This window comes from Amblyomma maculatum, chromosome 9, assembly GCF_055883805.1.
Source record: "Amblyomma maculatum isolate TAMU_Amacu chromosome 9, ASM5588380v1, whole genome shotgun sequence".
Taxonomy (NCBI): Eukaryota; Metazoa; Arthropoda; class Arachnida; order Ixodida; family Ixodidae; genus Amblyomma; species Amblyomma maculatum.
In genome coordinates, this window is record NC_139352.1 from 32,815,474 (window position 1) to 32,840,467 (window position 24,994).

At 44.4% G+C, this 24,994-nt stretch overlaps 1 long non-coding RNA gene across 3 annotated transcripts in view; it reads right to left on the minus strand.

Moving 5' to 3' along the window:
• Window positions 1–1,155: 1,155 nt before the first annotated feature.
• Window positions 1,156–24,994, minus strand: part of LOC146178789 (uncharacterized) — a 29,582-nt gene continuing 5,743 nt past the window's right edge. The window contains exons 2-6 of one of the 3 annotated variants that reach the window (XR_014700649.1): window positions 17,655–17,728; window positions 12,736–12,810; window positions 3,810–5,665; window positions 3,225–3,381; window positions 1,156–1,595 (exon numbers count right to left, since the gene is read on the minus strand). This is a non-coding gene — a long non-coding RNA (uncharacterized LOC146178789). The remainder of the gene's footprint in view (window positions 1,596–3,224; window positions 3,382–3,809; window positions 5,666–12,735; window positions 12,811–17,654; window positions 17,729–24,994) is intronic. The other 2 variants (XR_014700648.1, XR_014700647.1) reach the window with 2 other exon arrangements.

The following is a 24,994-nucleotide window of genomic DNA, read 5'->3' on the forward strand; positions in this document are numbered from 1 at the left end:
TCGATGTCGATGCCCCGAGACGCATGTGTTGGCGGGATGTTAAAACGATTGCCAATGGGTAAGAGGCTAAATGCAGGATTATTTGATATGCCACAACCAAACCAGCTGCTAGGCTCGCAGACAACACTGCCATGTCCGTCGGCGAAGCCTTTCAACTTCGGACTGCATTCATGAAGCCATATCCTGGTTCGAGAGAGAAGCGGATGCTCAACTGTCGGCTCAGTCGTGCACGGCAGGTCTGTGCAGCACTGTTCGTCTGGCATATCTGTTTTGTACGATACCACGCCATCTAAATTTACTTTCGCACGACGCAAATGCGGCTCGAACGTTTCACTTAAAATAAAATTATTTGTATATTTACTTCTTTTACATCAAATAAAGTTGATTTTACAAAACAGAACTTTATTAAGGCAAGTTAAATTACAGAAAATTATATTTGAGCTAGCTATTGAGCACAATGAAGTTTTCTGCTAACAAATGAGGTATGTTTTATACAAAACGGTAGTAATACACTCTACAGACGTATATTTTCCTCAATAATGATTTTTAGTGAGCATCAGCTATTCCTAGTTGGATTACTGATTAAATTTTTCGCTTAGCCAATACTTGGTTTCTTTGCTTTTAAACAAGAGCTACCACACACAAAAGAAAAACCCTATGCATGATATACTTTTTAGGCTTAATTACCTGGCTTAAGATGATTTGAACTCCGAAAATACTTGGTTCATTATATATATAACCATTTCAATGAAATTACTTTATAAAAGACGTGTGGAGAACGCCTTTGGGATTATGAGGGCACGATTTCGGATCTTCCGAGGGCCGATGAAGCTTAAGCCGAAGGAATAATCAAGGCTGCGTGTGCCCTGCACAATTTTCTATGCATTGATGAGCGCGGGAGCACCCTTTGCTGCCCTACCTGATATGGTGATCATGAAGACATCTGGACATACCATCGATGATGCATGGAGAGCTGACACTGAAGCAGACACAGCCACATTTGCCCTGAAGCCTACGTATGCCAGGAACAGCCCGATATTGGCACGGGACGCACGCGCCTCATATGCTGTTTTTTTGGCAGGAAGACAAGTCCCCTAGCAGTGGGATCTCTTAGAGATACACCAGCCAAACGAACAGCTAAGCATCTGTGCACTCGACAAAAGAACAAAATTCTGTACAAAATAGGTGAAATCCTTTATTTGCTGTGTACATTCATACTTCGCTGCCAGCTGCAGCAACTCCATTTTCATTTGCGTACGACGGTGTTTTAGACACTGCCACAGTTTTTTGCTATTACAAAACTGCGGAATTGGATTCCTGGCCATTTGACTTTTTTTTCAAACGCCATTTCAGTCCGTTTCTTTTTGAGTGGTACACCGGGAACAACCCCCACCTGTGCCGCTCAGTGTTGATCCAGCTACACAGTCCGGTCGTGCTTCTGCCTGTATCAGTGTTCAGTAAAATGTCTGCCTGTTCTTCATCTACTGCGGATCCTTCTGTTACTCTTATCGTATATGCCTTCAAGCAGCATTTCTGCAGAACAGTCCGCTGTCATTTCGACGACAGATTCCAGTGGTGTCACGTTTCCACTTGCCCTGCATAAAATAGAATATCGAGGCCATGACAGCTGCAGCATTAGGTTCCATAGAGTAACGCCAAATATGTCATTTTTGCATTAATACCCCTTTCAAAATGCAACATGTGTGCGCAGCGGTCCAGAATACACCGTGCTTTACTGCGTGGATTTGCAATGCATACCTGCCAACCTGAAGATTTAAAAATTCGTAAAACCTTCGGGACCGGGGGGGGGGGGGTAGCACTTTTTTTCCAGTTTCCAAGAATTTACCTTTAGCAAACAGCTTGCTCACTCACTCACAAGCGAAATCCGTGTCCTGTAGAGTAATGAGCGAAAACTCCATTGTGTCCATTTATTTTTGCAATGTTGACTGCCTGCTAAAAGGGGTCCAGCATGATCACCGAGACTTAGCAGGATGTTGTGTCCACCTAAAAACGCGTGAAAGGGCATTCTGCACGAATCACACCGAGGTCACTATCACTGCGTACAAAACTTGTCAGGCTTGACTTTACGCGGCTCACACGTATCCTTGGTGCTTTTCGAAGCGATGTGGAGCTTGATGTTGGACTTGACACAATGTGAAATAACATCACAGGCACACATGATGCAAAAGCCGAACTTCTCTCCTTAAATGGCACGAAGCATAGAAATTCTGATGTGTACAAATTTAAGACTTGGAAGTACTGTCTGCGGTTTTGAGCACGCCACTGCACCACGAAACCGCTACTGCTAAAACACCAGAGTCGCACTGTGCCGAAAGCGACCACAGGCCGCAGATCAAACACCCAAGTCGTCCAAACACGTGAACAAAGGTTTGTGGAAGCCGCAGCAGGAAGTATCGAGTTTTGAATATGGATTTGTCTCCCCGTGGTAGACGACAAAAGCCACAACATTTACAGCTGCTGATGATGATATCACAAATGTGTTGCTCTCTCGGGGCCGCGAAAGGTACCATAATAGTGTTAATAGATGTCCACACTTTTCTTTCTCACAAATAAAACATTTTCTGTAAAATTTCATGCAAGATTCGTAAATTCGCAAGACTGGTAAAAATTCATACATTTTAAGGAAAATTCGGAAGAGTTGGCAGTGTAACTGGCATGTTTCATGCTTGTGTTACTTATTTGTACTTTTGTGCTGTAATAAAATCTTTGATATCTGCGCTGCTACTTATCTCTTATTTCCAACAAACATGTACTTTTTCGAAGGTGATGTGTATGCACTATACAATTGTATATTGCTAAATAAAACATATTTGTATTATGTCACCTCACAATGATAATAGTGATCAATATATGTGTGTGAATAAAGATACATTTCTGTGCATATTTTTTGCTATTCTTTCATTTGTGCAAAGCCTGTTCATTCGCTAGCATACTAACCTGATTTGACACCTGTTGGCATTTCAGACGATACAAAAACAAATCGCGGACCTAAAATGCCTCTCGCCCACCAGCACACTAATAAAATGACAACACAAACAACTTTGCAGAACTGGTTGGAGCTGGTTTTGCTGCTTCATTATAGTTTGCGAACACTCCTTGTACTGAATTATTAAAGAACACTCAATAGACGGGCTCCTGAAAAATAAGCAATTTCAGAGCTGCATAAATGGTGCAAAGCAAGACAAAATAACCACTCTACGTACTCTGGGTATTCGAGACTGTGTTGTAGGAAAGACATCAGTCTATAAAAGAGCCATCTTATGGCGGCAACTGCTTCAGCACCAGCTCCGCTACGTGGGGTGGCTGCGTCTTTTTTTTTTCACAAGTGTCCCGGGGGGTCTTTCATCTCGTCATGATTACCTGCATTATAGGAGAAAGATTTATTTATACATGACAGTCAATGGAGGCATCAATAAATGGGAGCAGGAAAAGAGTGCAATACACTACAGTATTTTCAACTGCCGGTATAAAAACGGCGACAATTTTTCATGAACGGCTATCTTGTCACACTGAGAGCAATGTGAACATATTAACATTAGACCTTACAGTTGCTGCCAGGCGAGCACGCTATACCTGCTACTTGAATAATTCATGCCTCGAAGCACACTGGTATTGGGCATACGAGTGCTGCCGCTACCAGCCAGAATCAACTAATCACAAAGAATAGTTGTGGTCGTAGGGGAAGAATGCTGCACAAGAACGCGACAGTTATGGCGAAGTCAACAAATGCACATTCTTTAAGCTGTCACATGCACAACAAGAGCAAATGACTACAGGGGAATACATACCACTTTCTCCGAGGCAGCAGCTAGGGCCTTCCAAGCTTGCTCCTTCTTTGAGGTGTTCTTGTAATCATTGCCAGCGTGGCTCCATCTAGAATCATGTGACGCCCACTTCGGCTCTCACTGGCACCTTGCCTCTGCCCTTCTCCGGTGCCAGCGCGGCGCAGGCAACTTTTTCTGTTTCACCAGAACCCGACAATTTGGGAAAAATGTCTCCAGCCGCAAAAAAAACACTCCGCTGCCGTCGAGCCCGACAAATCGCCTGGTAAAATGCTTCGTGTGGGCCACGCTTAACGCTGCTCGACAAGGCAGCACACAAGGCTCTAGCTCATGCCTATTGATGGGCTAAACTTAGCGCTGGCAAACTTTTTTCACAACTCGCTTAAACAATATTTCCATGAAGGTACTCGAGATTATCTCAGACACCGAAGAGACCTAGTCGTGGCACATTGCCTGCTGTTTCAATGTTGGACTTCAGTGCGTACCTGCAGTTCCTGGCAGCGCGACCAAAAGGAATGCGGTACTGTGAAAACTTTTGAGTGACCAGATGGATGTGGTCATGGCACAAGCTGTCCAAAACGATACAGCCTTTCCTTGGTCTCTAATTTCGAGGCAGTTATATAGGGTTTATGAATATACACTCCAATGAATCAGTGCCTTGTGACACAATCTGTAGGGATACGGCCAAAAGAAAACTGGCAACAGGAGAGCCACCAAAAGTCAGCACCCACTTTGCAAAAACACGACACTGCACGCCAGTTGCGTTCTCAGCTATTTTTATGAAGCAGTTCGGTGGTGCATCAGTTTCAAACAGCACAGCAAAACAGTGAGCGCACATTTCACTTCCGGCACGTACATTCCGCACCAAGCCCACCCGGGAAGGAAGCATTTGCAAACACTGTGTCCAATTTTTCCAGAGCAAAGAAAGACCTTGCCTTATTCCTTCAATTCTTCATTTTTATGGTGCCACCGCACAGCCCAGCAATTGCAACATCCGCATCAGGACACCAACCTTGTTATTCAGTCTTGAGCATTCTTCTTCCAGGTCATGGACAAGGGTCTCAAGCTGCAGCACAGATTCCTTCAGTTTTTTGTTCTCTTCTTTTGTGCCCTCAAGTTCTTCTTTTGTGCTCTCAAGTTGTTTTTCCATGCATTCCATCTCCGTGCCCGGTGGAGGCTCAGACCCTGGCTCCAGAGGAAAAGTGAGCGTGCACACATTCGTCAAGAAATTGTTCTTAGCTCTGCCTTTTAACTTTCGGTACTTACACTCAGCATTGGAGCAAGCGCTCTTCAGACGCTGCTCCAGATTGGGACATAGCTGAGCATGCGCAGCCCCAATACTTGTGCGTGAAATGAGTGTGTCGACGTATGTTTTACTTGAGTCGCGCCTCTCTTTCCACATATCAAGGGCAACACTATTGGGCAATATTAGCAAGATGTTATCCGGAGAAGCAAGAAAAGATACTGTACTATCTTTGGCAGACATGATTTGCACAAAGGCCGAACGCTAACCAACCTACTGTTTACATAAGAAAAATTCACCCCCTTTTTAACCTGGCCTCTAACAGTTGACTCCTAAGCACTTCATTAGTAACCTTGGTTCGAACCACCAGGAGCTAAGCTTTATGGCAAAAGGTGGCCCCTACACACCGGGTCTTTTCTTTGTGATAAGAGAGCACTCTATAGGAACGCCGTCGTCCACGATGCAGTCTTTATGCTGCTTCAAGTTGCCTTCCCACTTGGGAGGAAGGGGCTGGAGAAGAGGGGCATAGCATCTTGCCGACTGACGTTCTTGGCACCATCAAAGGATTGGGCAGCTGCTGTTCATTCAAAGGGGGCCGTCCACTTCACCGCGGTTTTACCTACAAAAAGTAGTGAAGTCCAAAATATTATGACATACAAAAAGAAAACACTTATAGGTAAAGCAATCTAAAGTCAACTACTGGTCACATCGGGGAAATATTAAAATTGGGAAGACGTCTAGCTTTGCCTCAAGAGTAGGAGCGACAACGCTCTTAATACCGTCTGTCTATTGCGCAGCATTTTACTTTTGCTGTTTAAATCACTCATTTATTAAACTATTGTTAATGCGCTAATATCAGTAAACATGCCTAACACACGACAGTAAGCCATACGACCGTAATGCGTTCACTAGGTGCCCCTCTATACGCTTGGTACGATTCACCCTCCGTGGCCTATGAGTTCCGTGCCTGGCTGTCATGCAGAGGGCGTAAGTTCTAACAGCAGTGGCAACAAACTTATACTATAAAATAATGTACTTTTTCGGGCACATTTTTCTGAATTCCAGAATGCCGCGATGCCTTTTTGACCGAAGGAGCTGCACATGATATTCCAAAATACGGGCAACTAGAAGCGACAGGCATCACACTGCAATACAGCACGCAGCGTCAGTTATGCAGGAAGCTGCAGGGTGCAATGCAACGATTAGAAATGCATAAGGCGTATTTCACTGTGCTACTTGTATGTCAACATGGCAGCCTCTGTGGCTTCAGCACCAAGCTACCTATACGCACTGCGTAAATGACCCGGTCATCAAAATTGTTTTAGAGCCCGATTTTCAATATTCATCAGTGCTGCTTACAGAGTTACCGGACAGCATCAGTGAGTGAGGGCACAACCGGTGCAAATGCAAAAATATTATTTAGTAGAAGCTAGTAGAAAGCAATTTGAGTTTCCTGCCAAACAAAAATTTTAGGGGAGCACTTAAGACACCTTATGTGCATCAAGGCAAAAGCCTCTTGGCTGCCCTGCTGTGATCGTTGGAATGCCAGATTCCTCAAGAATATAAAGACAAAGACTCCGTCTCTCTTTTCTACTCTGCCTCTCATTCTCTAATGAGAGAGCGTAGAGAGGAAGAAAAGAGAGCTCTCTCTTTCTATCTCATCACTGACTATGATTATCTATTACTAACTATAACCCTCAGTCACTATATACCGGAACTCCACTGATATCTCCTGGAATCTGGCAGACAGACCTCGCCCATGCGATTTTCAACATGAGCTAAGTAACACATTGTTGCTGTATGTATTCACAGTTATGGAAACCCTGAGGTCCAGTCGACCTCACCAGTGCAATTGTGGAGGGTTACTTTGCGCTCGAAGTTCCTTCTAAGTTACAAGCACAGCTCAGTGCTCGGAATACGGAATGAATATCACCGAGAAAAATATGGAATAAATTATTCGACGTATTATAAATCCCCAAGTGCACATCATACATACTGCAGGGAAAAATACGGTCATTTGAGGCGAAAATGCATAAAACAAAACTTTTGTTGTCTCCAACCCCTTAAAAAAGGCCATGAGATATTACTGATGCTATGAAGAGAGCACGAGTGACTGGTAGCACATTGATCACTTGCCATCACGCTGCTATAGCTTCTAATGCTATGACTATGACTACCTAAATAAAAAACCAAACTTGATCCCTTGTGAAAAGAATAAAGTTCCCAAAAATGAGAAAATGTGCACTTAGCCTTTTCAAATTTATTTTTATGCATGTCTACAACTGGAATCTTGAGAGTTCCTTGGACTGCCAGAAGATCAAATCTGTCGATACTGTCGACCATAAACCCCGACTGCTCATTGGAGGGTCAAATTCCAAAGTGAAAGCTCAGCTACTTTGGTCATCTGATGAGAAGAGAGGAGTCGCTGGAGAAGGGGTAGGCAGCGAATGCGATGGTTAGATGGCATCCTCGAGGCACTGCAGATGAAGTTATGTGATGTTAGGAAGATAGTGAGAGACCGGAAAGCGTGCCGTGACATGGTCCATAGGGTCACGAAGAGTCAGATACGACTGAACGACTGAACTGAACTGAACAACTGGAATCAATGGGATCCCAAGTAGGTGTCAAATGCATAGTCAGATGAGTATCTCAATAACATAGGCTGCAAGCTTGGTCTCCAGCTCCGGAAAACGTCCTGACTTCGGCCCGCTGAAACCTCTTCGCATAGCATCGCAGCTGCAAATCTTGCCTCGCTGCCGTTGCCACTTCCACGCCACTCGTTCAGATACGTCGAATTTTCGGCCCGCCACGGAATTGTTAGTTTCTTCTGCATAAATAATCACCACCCTGTTGAAAGCAGCTGTGAAAAAGCGCTGCATGCTTTTCGGAGCAAGAGAACTCATGACGATGCAGCCTGTGGCTGGCAATGATTTCAGAAACACGAAGAACCAAAGAACAAAGAATGATGCCTAATTCATTCAACACCACGCGATCAGCCGGCTCTTTCGTCAACCATCGACACTCCTGGAAGAGCCGCCGCAGCCTCCGCTTATTGGAACAGTGGCCCTTCCATCAACTATCGACACTCCCATGAGTGCTGCGTACGTTACAATAGAAGGGATTTATACGTGTGGAATGAAAGTTAAAGAAAAATGAAAGAACCTGTTATAGTAGCGCGCGGAATTGCTGAATGCAACGCCTACAGTCGTATAGTAAACACTAACTTGTAATCCCGCCGTAGCGTCCGTGATATATTGTTTTTCATACTTTTATTGGCAATGCATACGATTCTAAGTCTACCCCCAACTTCAGATTTTGAAATTTGAAAAAACAGGTCGACTTACAATCGTGTAAATACGGTATTACACAGGTGTGTTTAAAAAAATAAAAGATACCAGAAATAGCCAAACACTCTCTAAGGGTGAGTCAAAATCATTACCTACTGCTTTTAAGAGTCAACAAAGGGAAGCTCTGGGCCAGTTGGCCGGACATATTGAGGGGGATAGGAACTCCGACTTCAAACACGACGGAGGCGAGAAATGAACAGAACGAGCGAACTAGCAACTGAGATTTATTGGAAGCACCTATAACAGCAAAAAGCAAGGTGCGCGTCCCGAAAAGCAAAAAAATAAAAAGAAGTAAAAATGCCTCGCGTGAAAGCGAAACGAAATAACCACGAATAAAGCTTGGAAAATCATATCACTTGAGGTTGATCAAAAAGCGGGTCTCTTAATCTAAAAAGCCACAGATGACTCTCACCTACACACGTGTCTAGCCGAGGTCTATGCGAAAGTGCCGCTTCCAAAATCTCCTTTTCGAGTCTTGTTTTTTCCTTTCCGATACTGATGGCCTTATTCTGCAAGGAGTAGCTACTATCACATTCCCGACAGTGTTTTGAAAGACTGGCACCACTGTCAGGTTTCAGAGACCGGTAGTGTGGTCGCAGCCTATCATTTGTACATTGGCCCCTCTGGCCAACGTAAACTCTGCCGCATTGCAGCGGAAACTGGCACACCACACTTGTAGCACAATGTACATACATACTTGTGTTATTCGTTGGTCGTACAGGCAACACTGCGTTGACCATCCGCAATGTGCTTACAGAGTTGGGATTGCTTGCAGGGGGGCCGAAAAGACAAGTCGCACACCCTGCTTACACACCACCCTATTCAAGTTATGGGCCAGCTTGTCAAGCCCGTAAGGGCACGACTTCCAAGCGAGGATTAGTACGCAGAGAGTACTGGCTTTTGCCCAAGCATCTTCTGCCTCAGCCTCCAAGATCAACGATTCCGTCACTGCCTGTGGAACGGGTAGAGGGAACCCTGACTGCTGCAGCAACAGGGATAACGACACATGCATGTCGATAAAATGGGGCTCTGCCACGACTGTCTCGATCCCAGATGGCTGTTAATATATGGCATTGCAATGTAGTTTTCTCTAGCTCCACCACCATCTCCATGTTGTATATCGCTCTTGGTGTTGCGTACGTAGAATCACTAGTCATCTTTAGATACTTATGTAGCAGCCAGTACAGACCTCAGAAACGTAAGCCAACTGAATCTGCTTTACTTACTCTTGAAGAAACACTCATTCAGAACTCGAAAAATTGGGTCTACACACTGTGCATACTCTTAAACCTCAGCAAAGTGCGTGATTCCATAAGACACTACGCTGAGTAATAATCGCCCATACTATTAAGAGGCACTTTCCTCACACTGCTGAGTTCTCTCTCAGAATGCTCCCAGTGTGCTGTTGTCAACAGTGCTAAATCTAAATTAGAATGCATAAAATATGGTGTACTGCAAGGGTTCTCGACGAATCCTATGTTATTTCTTTTCTACACTAATGCCAGTACTGTGCCCATATTATGCACTCTATAAATAATCCTCTATGCAGATAAAACTAGTGATTTTTATTCTGCTCACATGTTAATGACTGCAGTTATGGTTATAAATCTATGGCTCAAGAATTTGTTTCAATAGCTTGTAATAATAAGTTACATCTTGTTCTAGCAACAGGACAGCGATTCACCTCACTAGTCCAGCATATTTTTCAACCTTAGGAATGCCTTGTGGAAATAAATCTCTATAGAGGGGTTTGCATGAGACCGACAAAGTCGGGTAGGGGAGGCCTGTAGGGCTGAAAACCAGCTATCGGGCTCATATATACGCTAGGGGGTCGAGCTAAACGACCGTCGAGTCGGGTCCCGCCAGCCCGATTGCAGGGGGTGGGTTGGCTCAACCCTACCCGATAGGCGAGGGGCATGTATATGCTGACGCGTCGGCAAGGTGAATCCTCTCTTGCCTCCTTGCTGGTCGGGGACGGGACCGTGAGCTGTTCGTCTGAGCTTTCCTCCTCTCCTGCCTGCGCCTGGTTCACTTGCTCGACGCATGGTGTAGCAGCAATCTTTGCCCGACAGAAACGAGCTCAGGCAAACCCGGACGGGTCGGGCTGGCTCAGTTTGACAACCGGCTCCATAAGCCTTGTATACATGAGCTCGATGCAAGTGGGTCACGTAGGGACCTGACCCGCTTGCATCGAGCTCATGTATACAAGGCTTACGATGTACAATTCCACAAAAACCTCTGTTAGACACCCCACTCATAAGAAACCTCATTCATAAGAAAGGGGACTCTAAGGACCTTAAAAATTACAGACCAATCAGCTTATTGTCTGTTACGTATAAGGTATTTACTAAGGTAATCGCTAATAGAATCAGGACAACCTTAGACTGCAACCAAGCAAAAGATCAAGCAGGTTTTCGGAAACGGTACTCTACTATCGATCATATCCATACCATCAATCAGGTGATAGGAAAATGCTCGGAATATAACCAGCCCTTATACATAGCATTCATTATTACGAAAAAGCATTTGACTCAGTTGAAACCTCGCCGGTGATGCAGGCATTGCGAAATCAGGGGGTAGACGAGCCATACGTGAAAGTGCTGGAAGATATATACCGGGTGTCCCAGCTAACTTGAACCAAGGGTTACAAAATATTATATTTGAGGTAGGTCAGTGAAATCAGTTGCATACAACTACCAGCCTCCTTGCCCACTACAGGCAATTTTTTGTTTTGCAATTAGTTAATTGGCTCTAATTATGTTAATTTTTCTAATTTAATAAACATTAAGCTTAAACCAGAAATGTGAATTGGAAAGTTGTAGAGCACCTTCAGAAACCCCCATTCCATTATTTGCGATAAAGAAAGTCTCACGTGTATCTTTTTTCCGGGCTCAAAAGAAAGCCCGCGAAATACAAATAATACGTCACTAGCGCATTTGAGCGCCGCGATTGTGGTGCTCTCAGTTGTGGTTTGAGCGAACGAAATCAGCTGCGGCCGTGACCCGATTGTCCCGTTGCAGTGGCAGGCAGAAATGTTGGCGATGGTTAGAGCGAGCTCGAGCTCGCCCGTCGCCACCGCGATCTTGACCAGGCCTAAGCACCGCAGCAGCCTACATCACGACAGGCGGATGACGATAAAGAACCGGCAAATGAAGGTGCAGCGCTAATTTTAGTCGAGTCACATGATGCCATCTCGCCCCTTTACCCCTGTATGCGCAGATTCAGTGGCTGATACCTTATCGCTCATCCGTTTGTCGTGACGATTGCTGATGGGAGAGAAGCAGGCCTTATTAGAATCTCCGTGGTGTCCGCTCGCCGCTCTCGCCGCTACTTGCACCGTCACGTGGGCCGGCTGTCTGACGCGGGCGAAGAAGCCATTGCAGGCATATTGGCCTGCCGCTTTAACGGGGCCGAGACACGTCCGCCGCTAATTTCGTTCACTCAAACCACGACTGATAGCACCACAATCGCGGCGCACAAATGCACTAGTCACGTGGTATTGTTTGTATTTCGTGGGCTTTCTTTTGAGCCTAGAAAAAAAATACACGTGAGACTTTCTTCACCGCAACTAACGGAACAGGGGTTTCTGAAGGTGCTCTACAAGTTTCCAATTCACATGTTTAGTCTAAAGCCAATATTTATTAAATTAGAAAAATTAACATATTTAGCTAATTAAGTAATTGTAAAACAAAAAATTGCCTGTAGTGCGCAAGGAGGCTGGCAGTTGAATGCAATTGGTTTCACTGACCTACCCCAAATGTATTATTTTGTATCCCTTGGTTAAAGTTAGCTGGGACACCCAGTATAGTGGCTGCACAGCAACCACAGTTCTGCATAAAGAAAGTAACAAAATTCACATAAAGAAAGGTGTTAGGCAAGGAGACACAATCTCCCCAGTACTATTCACAGCTTGCTTAGAGGAAGTATTCAGACTTGGAATGGGAGCAGTTAGGGATAAGGGTAGATGGAGAATACCTCAATAATCTGCGATTTGCTGATGAGATTGCCTTGCTAAGCAACTCGGGGGATGAACTGCAAATAATGATTGATGACCTAGACAGGAAAAGTAGAAAGGTTGGCTTGAAAATCAATACGCAGAAGACTAAGGAAATGTTCAACAGCCTCGGGAAGGAATGGCAGTTTACATTAGGTAGCGAAGTACTAGAAGTAGTAGGCGAATATGTCTACTTAGGACAGGTAGTAACCGCAGATCCGGACCATCAAAAGGAAATAACAAGAAGAATAAGATTAGGATGGAGCGCATTTGACAAGCACTCGCAGATTATGACTAGCAGCTTACCGGTATCGCTCAAGAGGAAAGTATACAACATTTGCATCTTACCTGTACTCACCTATGGGGCTGAAACGTGGAGGCTAACCAACAGGGTTCTACTTAAGTTGAGGACAACTCGGAGGGCTATGGAACGAAAAATTGTAGGGGTAACATTAAGAGATAGGAAGCGTGCAGAGTGGGTCAGAGAAATAACTCAAGTTACTGACATTCTAGTGGAAATTAAGAAAAAATGGGCATGGGCAGGACATGTATCGAAATACGGCACTATGTCCTCCTACTTTGGGACGAACCATTTAAAGTGTTCTTCAGCTCCACATTTGTATCACACAGTTCTTTGCTTAACAATGTATAACCGACTCACCCACCACTACATAGTATCGAGCTAATTCTCAAGTGACACTCATACAACTGAAAGCCAATCTGAAGAATTTTTTTCTAAAAAACAAACGTGATACGAGTTCAAGCCTAGGAACCAAGAAACAGTACAAACTATAATATCCAGCCACTCAAATGGCAAACTCCTACTCCAAATCTTCTGCTCTGTTGCATCGAGCTGGTCGACTTAATGCAGCAGTTTTCCTCCCTCTTTGTTTTATGTAAATGTACGAAAACTTGCTTTCTGGAGAACACATGAGGATTTTTGTTTTTTTCTGTCGAGTGCCTAACGCATTAGCGCCCCCCTGCTTTTTGGCTCCACAGGTCGGTAATTTTTTATTTTCTAGGTTGACTATTATCGTATTTTTGCAAATCTCAGCCCTCTCCCAAATTTGCTAAATATTTTGGAAAAAAGTTTGCTTGCGAGGCACGCAGACAAGCCTGCCGGCGCACTTGCTCACTAACGTCAAGCCCGGGCCATAGGAGTCATGAGAGAATGCGCCGTCCCCAGCACGATCTCCGGCTTCTTGTGGTGCTACATGCAGACACTACACAACAGCTGGCGGCATAGAATGCCAAAAGCCACCCGAAAGAGACCCCAATATCTCTACCAGCGTGTTGTAACATGTGTCTGGAATCAGCAGGCATTCAGTGGAGCTAGATAAGTTTCAAATGAATCACAGGCCCACATTGCTTTCTCCAGTGTCAGATCTTTGACAGCGGCAAGGGAGGCCGGAATCATATTGAAGGGGGCTGGTACAACTTGATTTGAAGTGAACTGTTATCACGTTTGCCAAGTTTGTTTGCCAAACGATATTTTATTCATTGTGCCTGCCTTGTCAAGCTATTGCGACAAAAACGGGGGGTATGAAGGGGTTTATAACTTTCGAATCCGCCTCACACACACACGCACGTTTTCGGCACTGAGACTGGAAATAGGTCGTGCTTAGAATCGAGTAAATACGGTAGCTTTTACATATGGGTTTGATTTGTGTGTTTTGTTGCACTGCACTATATCACTTTTTTTGTCTCGGCAGCAAGAATGCAATGATGATTTAAACTTGTAAGTTGCACATTGCAAACATTAACGTTGTGTAGTTAAAATATTTTTGTGTGTGTATAAAGCTCTCCTTGCTGTTCTGCTTGAGCGGTGCTAAGGGCCCAATCAGTCAGATTTTAATTTCATCATTGACCCTCGGCATCAAGGCATCAAGGCATTGCGCTGTTTGAATTTTCTCATATAAATATGCAAACAAATAAATTTTGAATATGTTACCATCACATATAGCGTGTTGCACAATTAGAGGCACGATGTAGAATGCTTCTCCCAGCTAAACCACGGAATCCTCGCAGTTCAAATTTTGCACAGAAATGGTATTTTGTTGCTAGTATTTTTTAAAGGGGTCATGCAATGCCTAAAACGGGGTAAAGCAAATTGGTCGAGAGATAGGTACTCCCTCACAGGTCAATTCACTGCAAGAATTTTTTAGCTAGCTTCATTAACACCAGAGATATCGGCGATTAAAAATGGCGCTAATCCTCGCTCCCCTCAACTCAACACTCCGAGACACCAAAAAAAAAAAAACGAAGAAAACAGCTCGGGAACTCCACCCCGCTAGCCCCGCCCACGAAGCGTCATCGGGTGACGCTCGGTTCTCAGATTTCCGGTCGTCGCGCCTGTTTTCCCCCGAGCGCCGCCCATGCATTCACGGTCTCTGCCTTTCCCGTCCCGTCTGCATTTGCATAGCTTTCAACCTTGTCTGCCGTCTTCCTCGGCCGCCGGTGTCTTCAGTTTCTTGACCTCTCGGAATTGTGTGCGACAGCAGCCCGAACGACTCAGGTCGTTCGTGAGCGCATACCTGCAGGTGGGAGTCCACAGATACCGGCGGCCGCCGCGGAGGGAGCACTTTCCTTCATATTCCTGTCCCATTCAGCGCACATTAGCGTGCACTCCTGCCGAGCACGGCTTTCTACAAGACCGCTTTCTTCTCTCGCGCTGCCTGGGTCAGTCTCTTTGGTACCGTCTTCTGCGGTTTGACCAACGGCGGCCGGTGACCCCTCGCGGAGTTGACGCGATAGCATCGACTCTGCATGGATGCTGGCAGACGATCGAGCTTGCGAGTTGCCCGTGTGCAAACATATGTCGTCGTCGCTTTTAGTCCAGAGCTGCTTTCATTATGGCCGGCGAGAGGCATCTCTTGTTCATAACGAATGGAATCTATACGCGTACGTATCACCGACGAGAGCACGGACTGATGATCGCTACAGTTTGGATATCGGATGACAGGTGATCACGAATTATTTGTCCGCGAATCTTAAAATTGAGATTAACAAAAAGGATAGTGTAGTGTTTTTTTTTTTTGACGTTTCGCACTTCGTTTAGGAAGTGCCAATTAATGCGCAACGTGCACACGTGTTTACCTCAGTGTACGCATCGTCCGAGCTACAATCGATGGCACAAAACATCAGCAAAGCAACTCGGCACATTCAGTTCGGCAGCGCAGGTTGTCACTGATTTTCGCACCGACACGCAAGAATCGCGCACATGAGCATGCGAGCGGCTACGCTAGAGATGCAGCGAAGCAGGTGATTCCAAAACGCCGTCCGCCGTGGCTTCGACGCAAATAAGGCCTAGCGACGACCAGGGAGCAGCGCACGATTGGAGTGCCGTTGGTCGCAGCGCCCGCAGACGGCATCTCTGCGGTAACCTAGCGACATCCGGTGCTGCACATAAGCGGTGCGAATTTGTGTACTTTCGCGATGAAGCTGAGGACAGACCTTTTTTGACGCACATTTCATTTACACGAAGGTTGATGCTGCCTTTTTAATCGGTACGGTGTTGAATCGGACCTGCGTGCTCTTTTCGCACTGCTGCGCCGACGTGCACTTTCAGTCGGACGCACATAGTTTAGGAAGTGCCAATGCGTAACGTGCACGCGTGTTTTATCTCATGTGTACGCATCGGCCGATCCAGAAACAACGGCGCAAAACATGGGCAAAGCAGCTCGCCACATGCAGTTCGGCAGCGCAGGTTGTCACTGTTTTCCGAAGATACACGCAAGAATCGTGCACAAGAGCACGCGAGCGACTACACTAGAGACGCAGCGAAGCGGACGATTCTAAAATGCCGTCCGCCATGGCTGCGACGCAAAAGAAACAAGGCCTAGCAACGAGCAGGGAGCAGCGCACGACCAGAGTGCCGTCGGCCGCAGCGCCCGCGCCTGGCGGCATCGGGGGCTGCACTTAAGCAGTGCGAATTTGTGTACTTTCGCGATGAAGCTGAGGGTACACTTTTTTTTGACGCACGTTTCATTTAATTATTAACACGCCGCACAAATGGTCGATGCGGCAAAGACGAGAAGGGACTACAGTACGCTGCTGCGCCGTCGGTCGGTACATAAAGGTTGATGCTGCCTATTTAATCGGTACGGTGCTAAACCGGACCAGCTAGAGCTCTTTTCGCACTCCTGCAGTGACGCGCACTTTCAGTCAGACGCCACCACCTTTTCGGTTAACACCGCGAACCGAAGCGCCAAGCTCGGGTTCACGCATGCATTGCAGCACTCGAGCAGACGACTTTCGCAGCTACGGGAAGTGTGTCAGTGATGTAGAGGGCGTTGCGGCTGCAGCCAATGGCAGCCTGTCGTGGACAGTCACTCTGTGACTGGCGACGTAGGTAATCACTGCAGAATAGTCCCAAATCTCGCCGCCATGCGGAAATGGCGCAGCCCGCGAATTTCAAAAAACGCTGTTTTTAAAAATTAATAATAAATCGCTAGATTTTTTCCGATGAGTTTTACTTTGAACGAATGCTCGGAAGCATTTGTTCTACACATTTAAAACGTTTGTCAGTGACCTTTCTAGCCGTTTCATGCCCCCTCTAATACCAAATTTGTTTGGGGTACTTTCCTGATTCGATCAAAAAAAGTCAGATGTTCCCATCTTATGCGGCGGCGACGACGCCAGACAAGCCACTGCCCCAGCGATGGTACTGGTGGCGCCACCTCATGCTGCTTATAACAACTCAAGCCTTCTGCCAGAAACGTTCACCCCCTCTTTTCCTGCTACAGAGTTGTAGCAGCATGAGGTGGCGCCACCAGTACCATCGCTGGGGCAGCGACTCGTCTGGCGTCGTCGCCGCCGCATAAGATGGGAACATTTGACTTCTTTTGATCTATTCAGGCAAGTACCCCAAACAAATTTCGTATTAAAAAATACTAGCGACAATATGCCCTTTCTGTGCAAAATTTTAACTGCGAGGATTCCACGGTTTAGCTGGGAGAAGCATTCTACATCGCGCCTCTAATTGTGCAATGCGCTGTATGCATTGCAGGTCTCAGTTTCTCACACCCTAGATATATTTTCTCATGTATTTAAACAATCACAATAATTGCAGTCAGCTGATAGTATTTCTTTCTTCCTCAGCACCTGTATATTATGCCCTGCTTCGTTTATTTGCCTCATTCATATTCACATATTACAGCCCTGCATGAGGCTATGGCAGGTAAAGAAATGCAGAAACAAATGATACTAATAACCAGCACATGAGATCCTATAAAGAAGCACAAGGATATGGAGAGTAAAAGACATACCTGCTACAAATTTAACGTAGAAATTCTTTCAAAGGCATCCGACCAAGAGCCCAGCCAGGAAGGGGGTTCCAAATCTGCATGATGCATGGAACAGAACTGGGTTTGAGCAACTAAGCAAGAGGACTGAAAGTTGAGATGCTTAGTTCGCGGCAGCTTCTTAATAACCATAGTATCGTATAGGTATCATACAGTGAAAATCTCACATAAGTTAATATTTGTATATAATTGCACATACTCTTAGCGTGCCATGAAATGTTACTGCGCAACTACAACTTAAATATTGTTCTTCATAACAATGTATAATTGATAAATTCGTGATACATTCGAGCTATAGATCATTCCACTTCGAGTTATAGATCAATTCACTCTCGTCCTACCATCTGATTTGCTAATCGTCCTGGTTAGCTTAGTCGGTAGAGCGACTGCCCCGGAGTGGCGGTGGTGCCAGGTTCGATTCCCGGGCCAGGACGAATTTTTCTTTAACTACGAAGTTTCTGAAAAAGCTGTATAGCTTTCCTTTGTAGCCGTATGGCTGCGTTTGGGTGGATGTCAATGAGTAATTACTCCCTTATTAAATATGTATATTGTGCACAAATTATTGTACAATGCAACTACTGGTATTTTATAGAATACAGACTAGTGGTATGCATTGCCGGGGTTCTATGCTACAGATCCAAGCTCAGCCCAACACTGAAAGGGCCTGAGCCTGGCTCAGCCCTGTACTCAGGCATTAGGCCCGGGCCCGGCCAAGCCCAGCCTGCTATGACTTCAACTGAAGTGACAATAAAGAATTAATTTGTGGAAAATGAGTTTATTTAAGATCTTGAAATGTTTGAGTTATCCAGTTTAAGATCACAAATTTTGGAGACACAACGCATATACAGAATTATTTTTTCAAGCTACTATCCAAAGGAAGAAGCAGCAAATTATTGAACCGGCAATCATTAAACCAACAAGGCTCAAGTTTGTTTCACTGCTTCAACTAGTGGCTGCAATGAATAATAAGTTCTTTGCTACAAAAGCAAGTTTTGTATACAAGGCTTCCTTGCTTCTCCGGAAGCATAATGGCTGTACATACGAGTAATGGGTTGCTGTGGTTAAGTAGTTGGTGAGCTCGTCTTGCTAGCTGAGCATCATCACTGCACCAAGAGATGAGGAAACAAGTATTGTGTATGCTTTGACCAACTGCTATGCTCAGCTTTCACCGAGGCTATGCTGAGACCTGGGGCAGGCTACAGCAGACACATGAGAGCTGACAGCATGGCACGTATCCAGAAAAAAGGTACCTAAGCATCTATGCCAGTTGTACCAAAGAGAAAGAAAGATGCAAAAATCAAAACTTGATAGCCCAGAGGCAGCCCTTTTTGCTCGGTTATAGATGTCTAGCAAAGATGCGTTCCCAACGAGGGCACATGGTGGAAAGACGGACCGATGCCCAAGAGAGAACTCAGACAATCTCGTGTGGAAAGCACACTGGGAAACGTGTAACGCTCTGCATTCAAGACACCCAATGTGCCATAGTCTTATTAGCACTTTCACGCAAGTTGTGTGTACTCAGGATTGGTGCGCGTCCAGTCCGCCTCTCTTGATAAAATATCCTGGCTCAGGCCTAGCCAGAGTCAGCGGCCTGAATCCAGGCAGTAGGCCGGACCTGATACAAGCTTTCAGGTTAACCCGAGCCTGTTCACACCTCTAATACAAACCACGAATTTTATACGTTAGTTGCAAAGCTGTGCATGTAAATGACTTTGTACAGCCACCCAGATGTTTTAACTAGCAAGCGTAATGACCGCCTTTTTTCTGTGCTGTTTCAAAGGAGCTAGCATGCGAAAAGATTGAGTCTAAGAGATGCCCAAGCCCTAGCCTAACCGTGACTTTTCCGCGAGTTTTATCCGCCGTAAGACGCAGGGGCAGAGGAAAGATGGTCAGCCCATACAGTAGTTAAACATTTGGGTAACTGTACCTCATCCACTTTCTTTTGTATTGTTCTACCTTAAGGACATCAATAAATGAATAAAACTTTCACAATAACGGAAAGTTTTCACATCACAGCGGTGCAATTTCAGCATTCCATTATGTGAGCCAGTAACTGCTCATGTGACAGCATTCTTTCAAGGCCAATAAATGATGATACGTAAACCATACCTAGATCAAAACAGTGGAACTACCTGCTTCTCAAGATGATCTACAACTTTTAAACAGACACTTTGGTTCTAATAGACATGTGCCCGGGCCGGAATTTTGAGCCTGAGCAAGGCCCAGGCAAGACTCTGAAAGAGACTGAGCCCGGCCTGGCTTGGCGCTCAGATTTAAGACCAGGCTTGGCCCGTCATGCTATAATTTCAGGATGACAAGTTTATCCAAGGCCTTTAAATGTAGAGTTCTCACATTTGAAATGACAAATTTGTTGAATATATGAGGCACAGAACATACATACAATTAAGTTATTGTGCAAAAACAACAAGTTATACATTATATTGAGGCATTGGCGGCGCTCCTGGATAATGAACCTGGTAGCGCCGAAGTTTTTTTCGATGCTACAACCTGTAGCTGGAATGACTAAGAGTGCAGTAGCTCTGAGCCTAGCAAATGGTTGATTTTGTGGCAAAGTACTCGGTGAGCTTGGCTTTTAGCTCACCGTGTGCCTTTCACCCAAACATCAGCGCCGGTTTTACCGAAGCGGAGATACGAAACTCAAAACTAACAGCCCACATGCTCTGCTCGGTCACTGATGGCTACCAAAGATCCTTTTGCGGTGAGGAAGTGGTGAGGGAAGGCAGGTCGATGCCAAGAAAGAACTTGGAAGCTATCGCATGGGGAGGAGGCAGGAAAATACTGTACATTCAAGACGCTTATCGCAGTATGGCCGTATGCACGCTTTTGCAAAAGTTGCATGCGTTCGTTGTAATAGTGTGTGGCCCGAACCAGCCTGCCCGAGACAAATATATCTTAACCCGAGCCCGACCCGAGCCAGCCCGCGGGCTGGGCTGGGTACGAACTTTCGGGCTGGCCTGGGCCTCTGCACAGCTCTAGGTCCTAAAACCAATAACAAAACAGCTACTTCTTAAGTCTTTACTAATTATTTAGCGTTGGCAAACAGAAGAGAAAAAAAACAAGCTACAGGTAAATCTCTACTGTTCTCTGGGCTTTGACACTCGGAGTTTTTAGAAGATGGGTTACATTTAACAGCACCTGGTATAAAAACTGCATGAGCGGAAACCATGAGCGGTCAGGAATACAAAAATTCAATTTGCCAAGCAATTCAGGCTAGAGCTGACAGTTGCAATGCGTTAAATCTTCGCAGCTGCTTTTTACTAAATCTTATGAATAGGACAAACTGCATTATATAGCATAGTTTTTAAAATTCATGTCAGGACCTTAAAAAGGTTTTCCTCTTGCAACTAGTTACTTTTTTCTGCATTATATTAAACCACACTTCTATCATCACTTGTGAAGTTTTCAGAAAAACAGTTACATAAATTTACTAATAGCAAGAAAAGAAGTTCAATCTAGGTAGTCACAGGAATGAGAAACATATAAAGGTCAGTCCTAGCATTCATTCTGCCAAAAAGCCTCAAACCTAATGCTACTGCATGTTGCCTAGGTGATGTGGTAGCCATGTTCACGCAGCTGCAGAGTAAGAAGGCACTACGAACAATTCCATCCAATTGTTGTTCTCAGTGCAAATTGATTCCAGGGCTCTTTTGGGCATATACCTTTTGGTATGCACAAGATTTTACTTGCGAGTCCACAGCTGAATTATAAGTTTACATGCTTTTACAAAATAGCACTAGCCAGAAACAATAGGTTTCTATCTAGAATTCTAGCACATCATATGCACAAAGAACAATTCTGTATTACCACAATGTCACACAAATATTTGCCTTGCAATGTTTTATGATATATCTTTCTTAAATAGCTACACTCACCAATATATCAGCTATGTGCAATATTTAGTTTTTATTGTGCTAAAAAATGAATTTTGCTTACTATGGTCACTAAGCATACATATTATTCATTGCATCACTGCATTTTTTCTTACCATCCTATTTTGCAGGAGATAAAAAGGAACAAATACTGAATCCAACTGAATGTTATCATTTGTCTGGCAGCAAAGGATACATTATTACTCGGAAAAGTGAACCCTCTGACTCGATTCAAACTTGTAAGGTCCACAGCAAGAAGAACCGGTTGACTCTGTTCTCAAGAGAACAAAAGCAGGATCTGCGCCCACAATACCCCGTAGACACACACATGCAGTTTACATCTGAAGAATCTGCTGGTGATGGTGAAATCTGTTAGCTAGATGTTCTGTTTTCAGTGAAACTGGTCTTTCGCTAAAAGTGAGAATGCCGTTGTCTACCTATCGAAACAAACCAATTTCAATTTGCCTTAACTTTTCCTCTAGTATAATTACTATGCACTGCATCCACACAGTGCTAGTCTCCTCTACCATATTTTGCTATCTTTTACACAGCCCTATGAAGTCACCTATAGCCATGAGCAAAGTAGACCCAAATTAGACTGTGCTAAAAATTTGGTTACCATGTTTTTCTTTTTTTTTCATAATATGACAGTGTATTCACAAGCCCAATTTGCACAGAATACCTGGCCTAAATTTTAAAATTAACTCCAGGATTTCAAAGATATAAAGCTAAGATAATCAAGGAGGCCACGCAGTCTTATGTTGGATCACACACATTACAAATCCTGAGAAGTACATCTAAATCCCCTTTCTCTGGCTATTCAGAGGAAACTGTAAGCCTTGACATGGACACTATGACATTTTTATTATCAGCACTTTCAACCAGACCTGCGGCCGACTCCTACAGAAATCTAAAGGATCTTTTGTGCAGTTTTCTTCTTTTGGACAAGCTTTCAAGCTCAAGCTCCACAGCCTTCTTTTCTGACACTATGCTGCATCCTCCCTCGTTACCAGCAGGCATTCCTGACGATTCATTTACAATAGTTTGCTTGCATATGAGGGAGGCAATCAGAGAAATAACTCACGTAAAAAGGAAAAAGGAGCAAGAGGCAGGAAGTGAACCTTAAAAGCTTTATGCTGTTGTGTGCCATAACGCCGCTTCAGGTTTCGCACATCTCTCTGTATTCCATTGTTCCATTTGATGGCCACTCCTATACTTGGCATCCTAGGTTCAAGAACTGCCTCAAATTTAAGGAGTTTCAACAGCCTTTAAACATTTTTTTTCTCCCCACTTAATTCTCATCACATAGTCACAAACTTTTCACTCCTTTGGCTAAAATTCTGGACATAGAAAAAAATTCCCATGAGTCTTTATTATTTCACATAAAGGTGTCATTAATGTGCTCTATAGGTTAAATGCAAAATCTTTGTCCAAAGGGAAGGAATAGCCAATTTTGTCTTTCGACATTAGTCGAAGCACTGCTCAGTCATTTTTCAGGCACCAATGATATTTATAACACTGCCACATGATTGGAAATTGGCATGGGGTTTACCAATTTAGAAAGAAAATGATTCTCTTTCCAATCTTAATTACTGCCAAATTTCTATATCCTTGTAGAAGAATGCCAGAACGCAAAGGTGCCACCAACATCTCTCATTCTTGAATACATATGCCATTTAATCATTTCTACCAAGGATTTAGAAATAGTTTTTCCATGATCACTCAATTATCACAAGTTGTTCCTTTCAAGACATCGTTTCTAGACAAAACTGGTTGGGTGGATTAATTTTTTTTTATAAAGAAACACTTAAGCAAAGCTTTTTATATGCACCTTACGACAAACTAAATTTGACATCACAAACTTTTTGGCATATTAGTTATTGGTAATATCAGAGGTGGAAGCAAGCTCGAGCATTGTGGAGCAGCTTTGGGAGCAGTAGTACAGCCATTTTGGAGCAGCTTTGGAGCAATGAAACGAGAGTTTTGGAGCATTTGAATTATGTTTTGGAGCACATATCCAAGGTCAAACGACTTTGATAATTGCAGTTTTCGTTTTCCGAAATATAAAATCTCTAATCTGATTCCTTTATGAAAGTTCAATGCCTTTCCAACTTCGCACTCATTTCTGACAAGACATATGGCCAAAGCATGTAAAGATATATAACACAGGCTTGGAACAAACTAGCAGCAAGCACACTTCATAACTGAACATCTAGTCTAACGCATTTACCTGTTTTGACTTTATAGATTCAAATGTCGAGTATACCACTTCGAGGCGCTTAGCAGCGATACTAATTTGGAGTTGATTAATGGGCACGACATTTCCGTTCCCTATCTTGTGCATATCTATTTTATTGATTTATTTGGAATACACCTCAAAGCCCCCAGATATTGGGTATTACATGATCTTTTTGATCCTATCCTTGGCTGATAAATTCCTGAGGACATGAATATTTCGTCTGCCAAAAACGCGCCTTCAGACGATAATAACACGCTTTGGCAAGCTTCATGCTAGTGCCGGTCCCGTACTTTTTGCCTGCCGTGGGATCGCAGACAACTACAAGAATGACCTCGATCGTCTTGTCCGTTCGTAAATATGGCGGAGGTCTACAGGGGTGCAAGCAGACTCGGACATTTTGGAGCAGCTTTGGGATATCGATAGATGGCATTGAAGGGTAGCCTTTCCATCCTGCAGCTTTTTTTACTTCACTGCCTCCTGCCAATAGTTCATCACTCTTTGCTTGAGCAATTCTGGGGCTCATATTTAATATTTTGGCGATAGACCCCGTGTGCCTTTCCAACACTTGAGAAGCTTCCTAGTGATTGACAGCTTTGGAGTACCAACCCATAACGCTTCAAGTATGGTTTTATCTGCTGTGGGCCCGGCAAGCTTGTCATTGACAAAGAGGCTCAATGGTGAAGTATCTGCTTGTCTTCACAGCAGAATCATTAGAATAACTCATGCAGTTTTTGCAGTTCGACAAGTATCCTTCCTAACGGCTCACAGTAGTCTGCGCTACCTGCTTCGCTTGCTGATCTCGATTCTCTCCACCGGCGATTCAAAAGGCTGAGAGGAGGTGGTATGTCACTTGAACAGTGCATTTTCTTGCAATTATCTCCGATCACCGGTGGCTCATACTGAATTTACTTGCGAACAAATATTATTATGCTCCATGCTTCTTTCCCTTTTAAAAATTTCACTTGTACTAAGCCCAGTGCAAGATGCCTTATATCTTTGCCATTGGTGCAATGACATTGTTCCCGTGTTCTGTTAAATTTGGTGGCAGAACATTAAAACAGCCAGTTTGAAGCAGTTTTGGAGCAATATTGCATTTTGGAGCAGGATGGAGCAGGGAAAGCAGTTTGGAGCAGAATGGAGAAATTGGAGCAGCACTTTCACCCCTGTAATATATC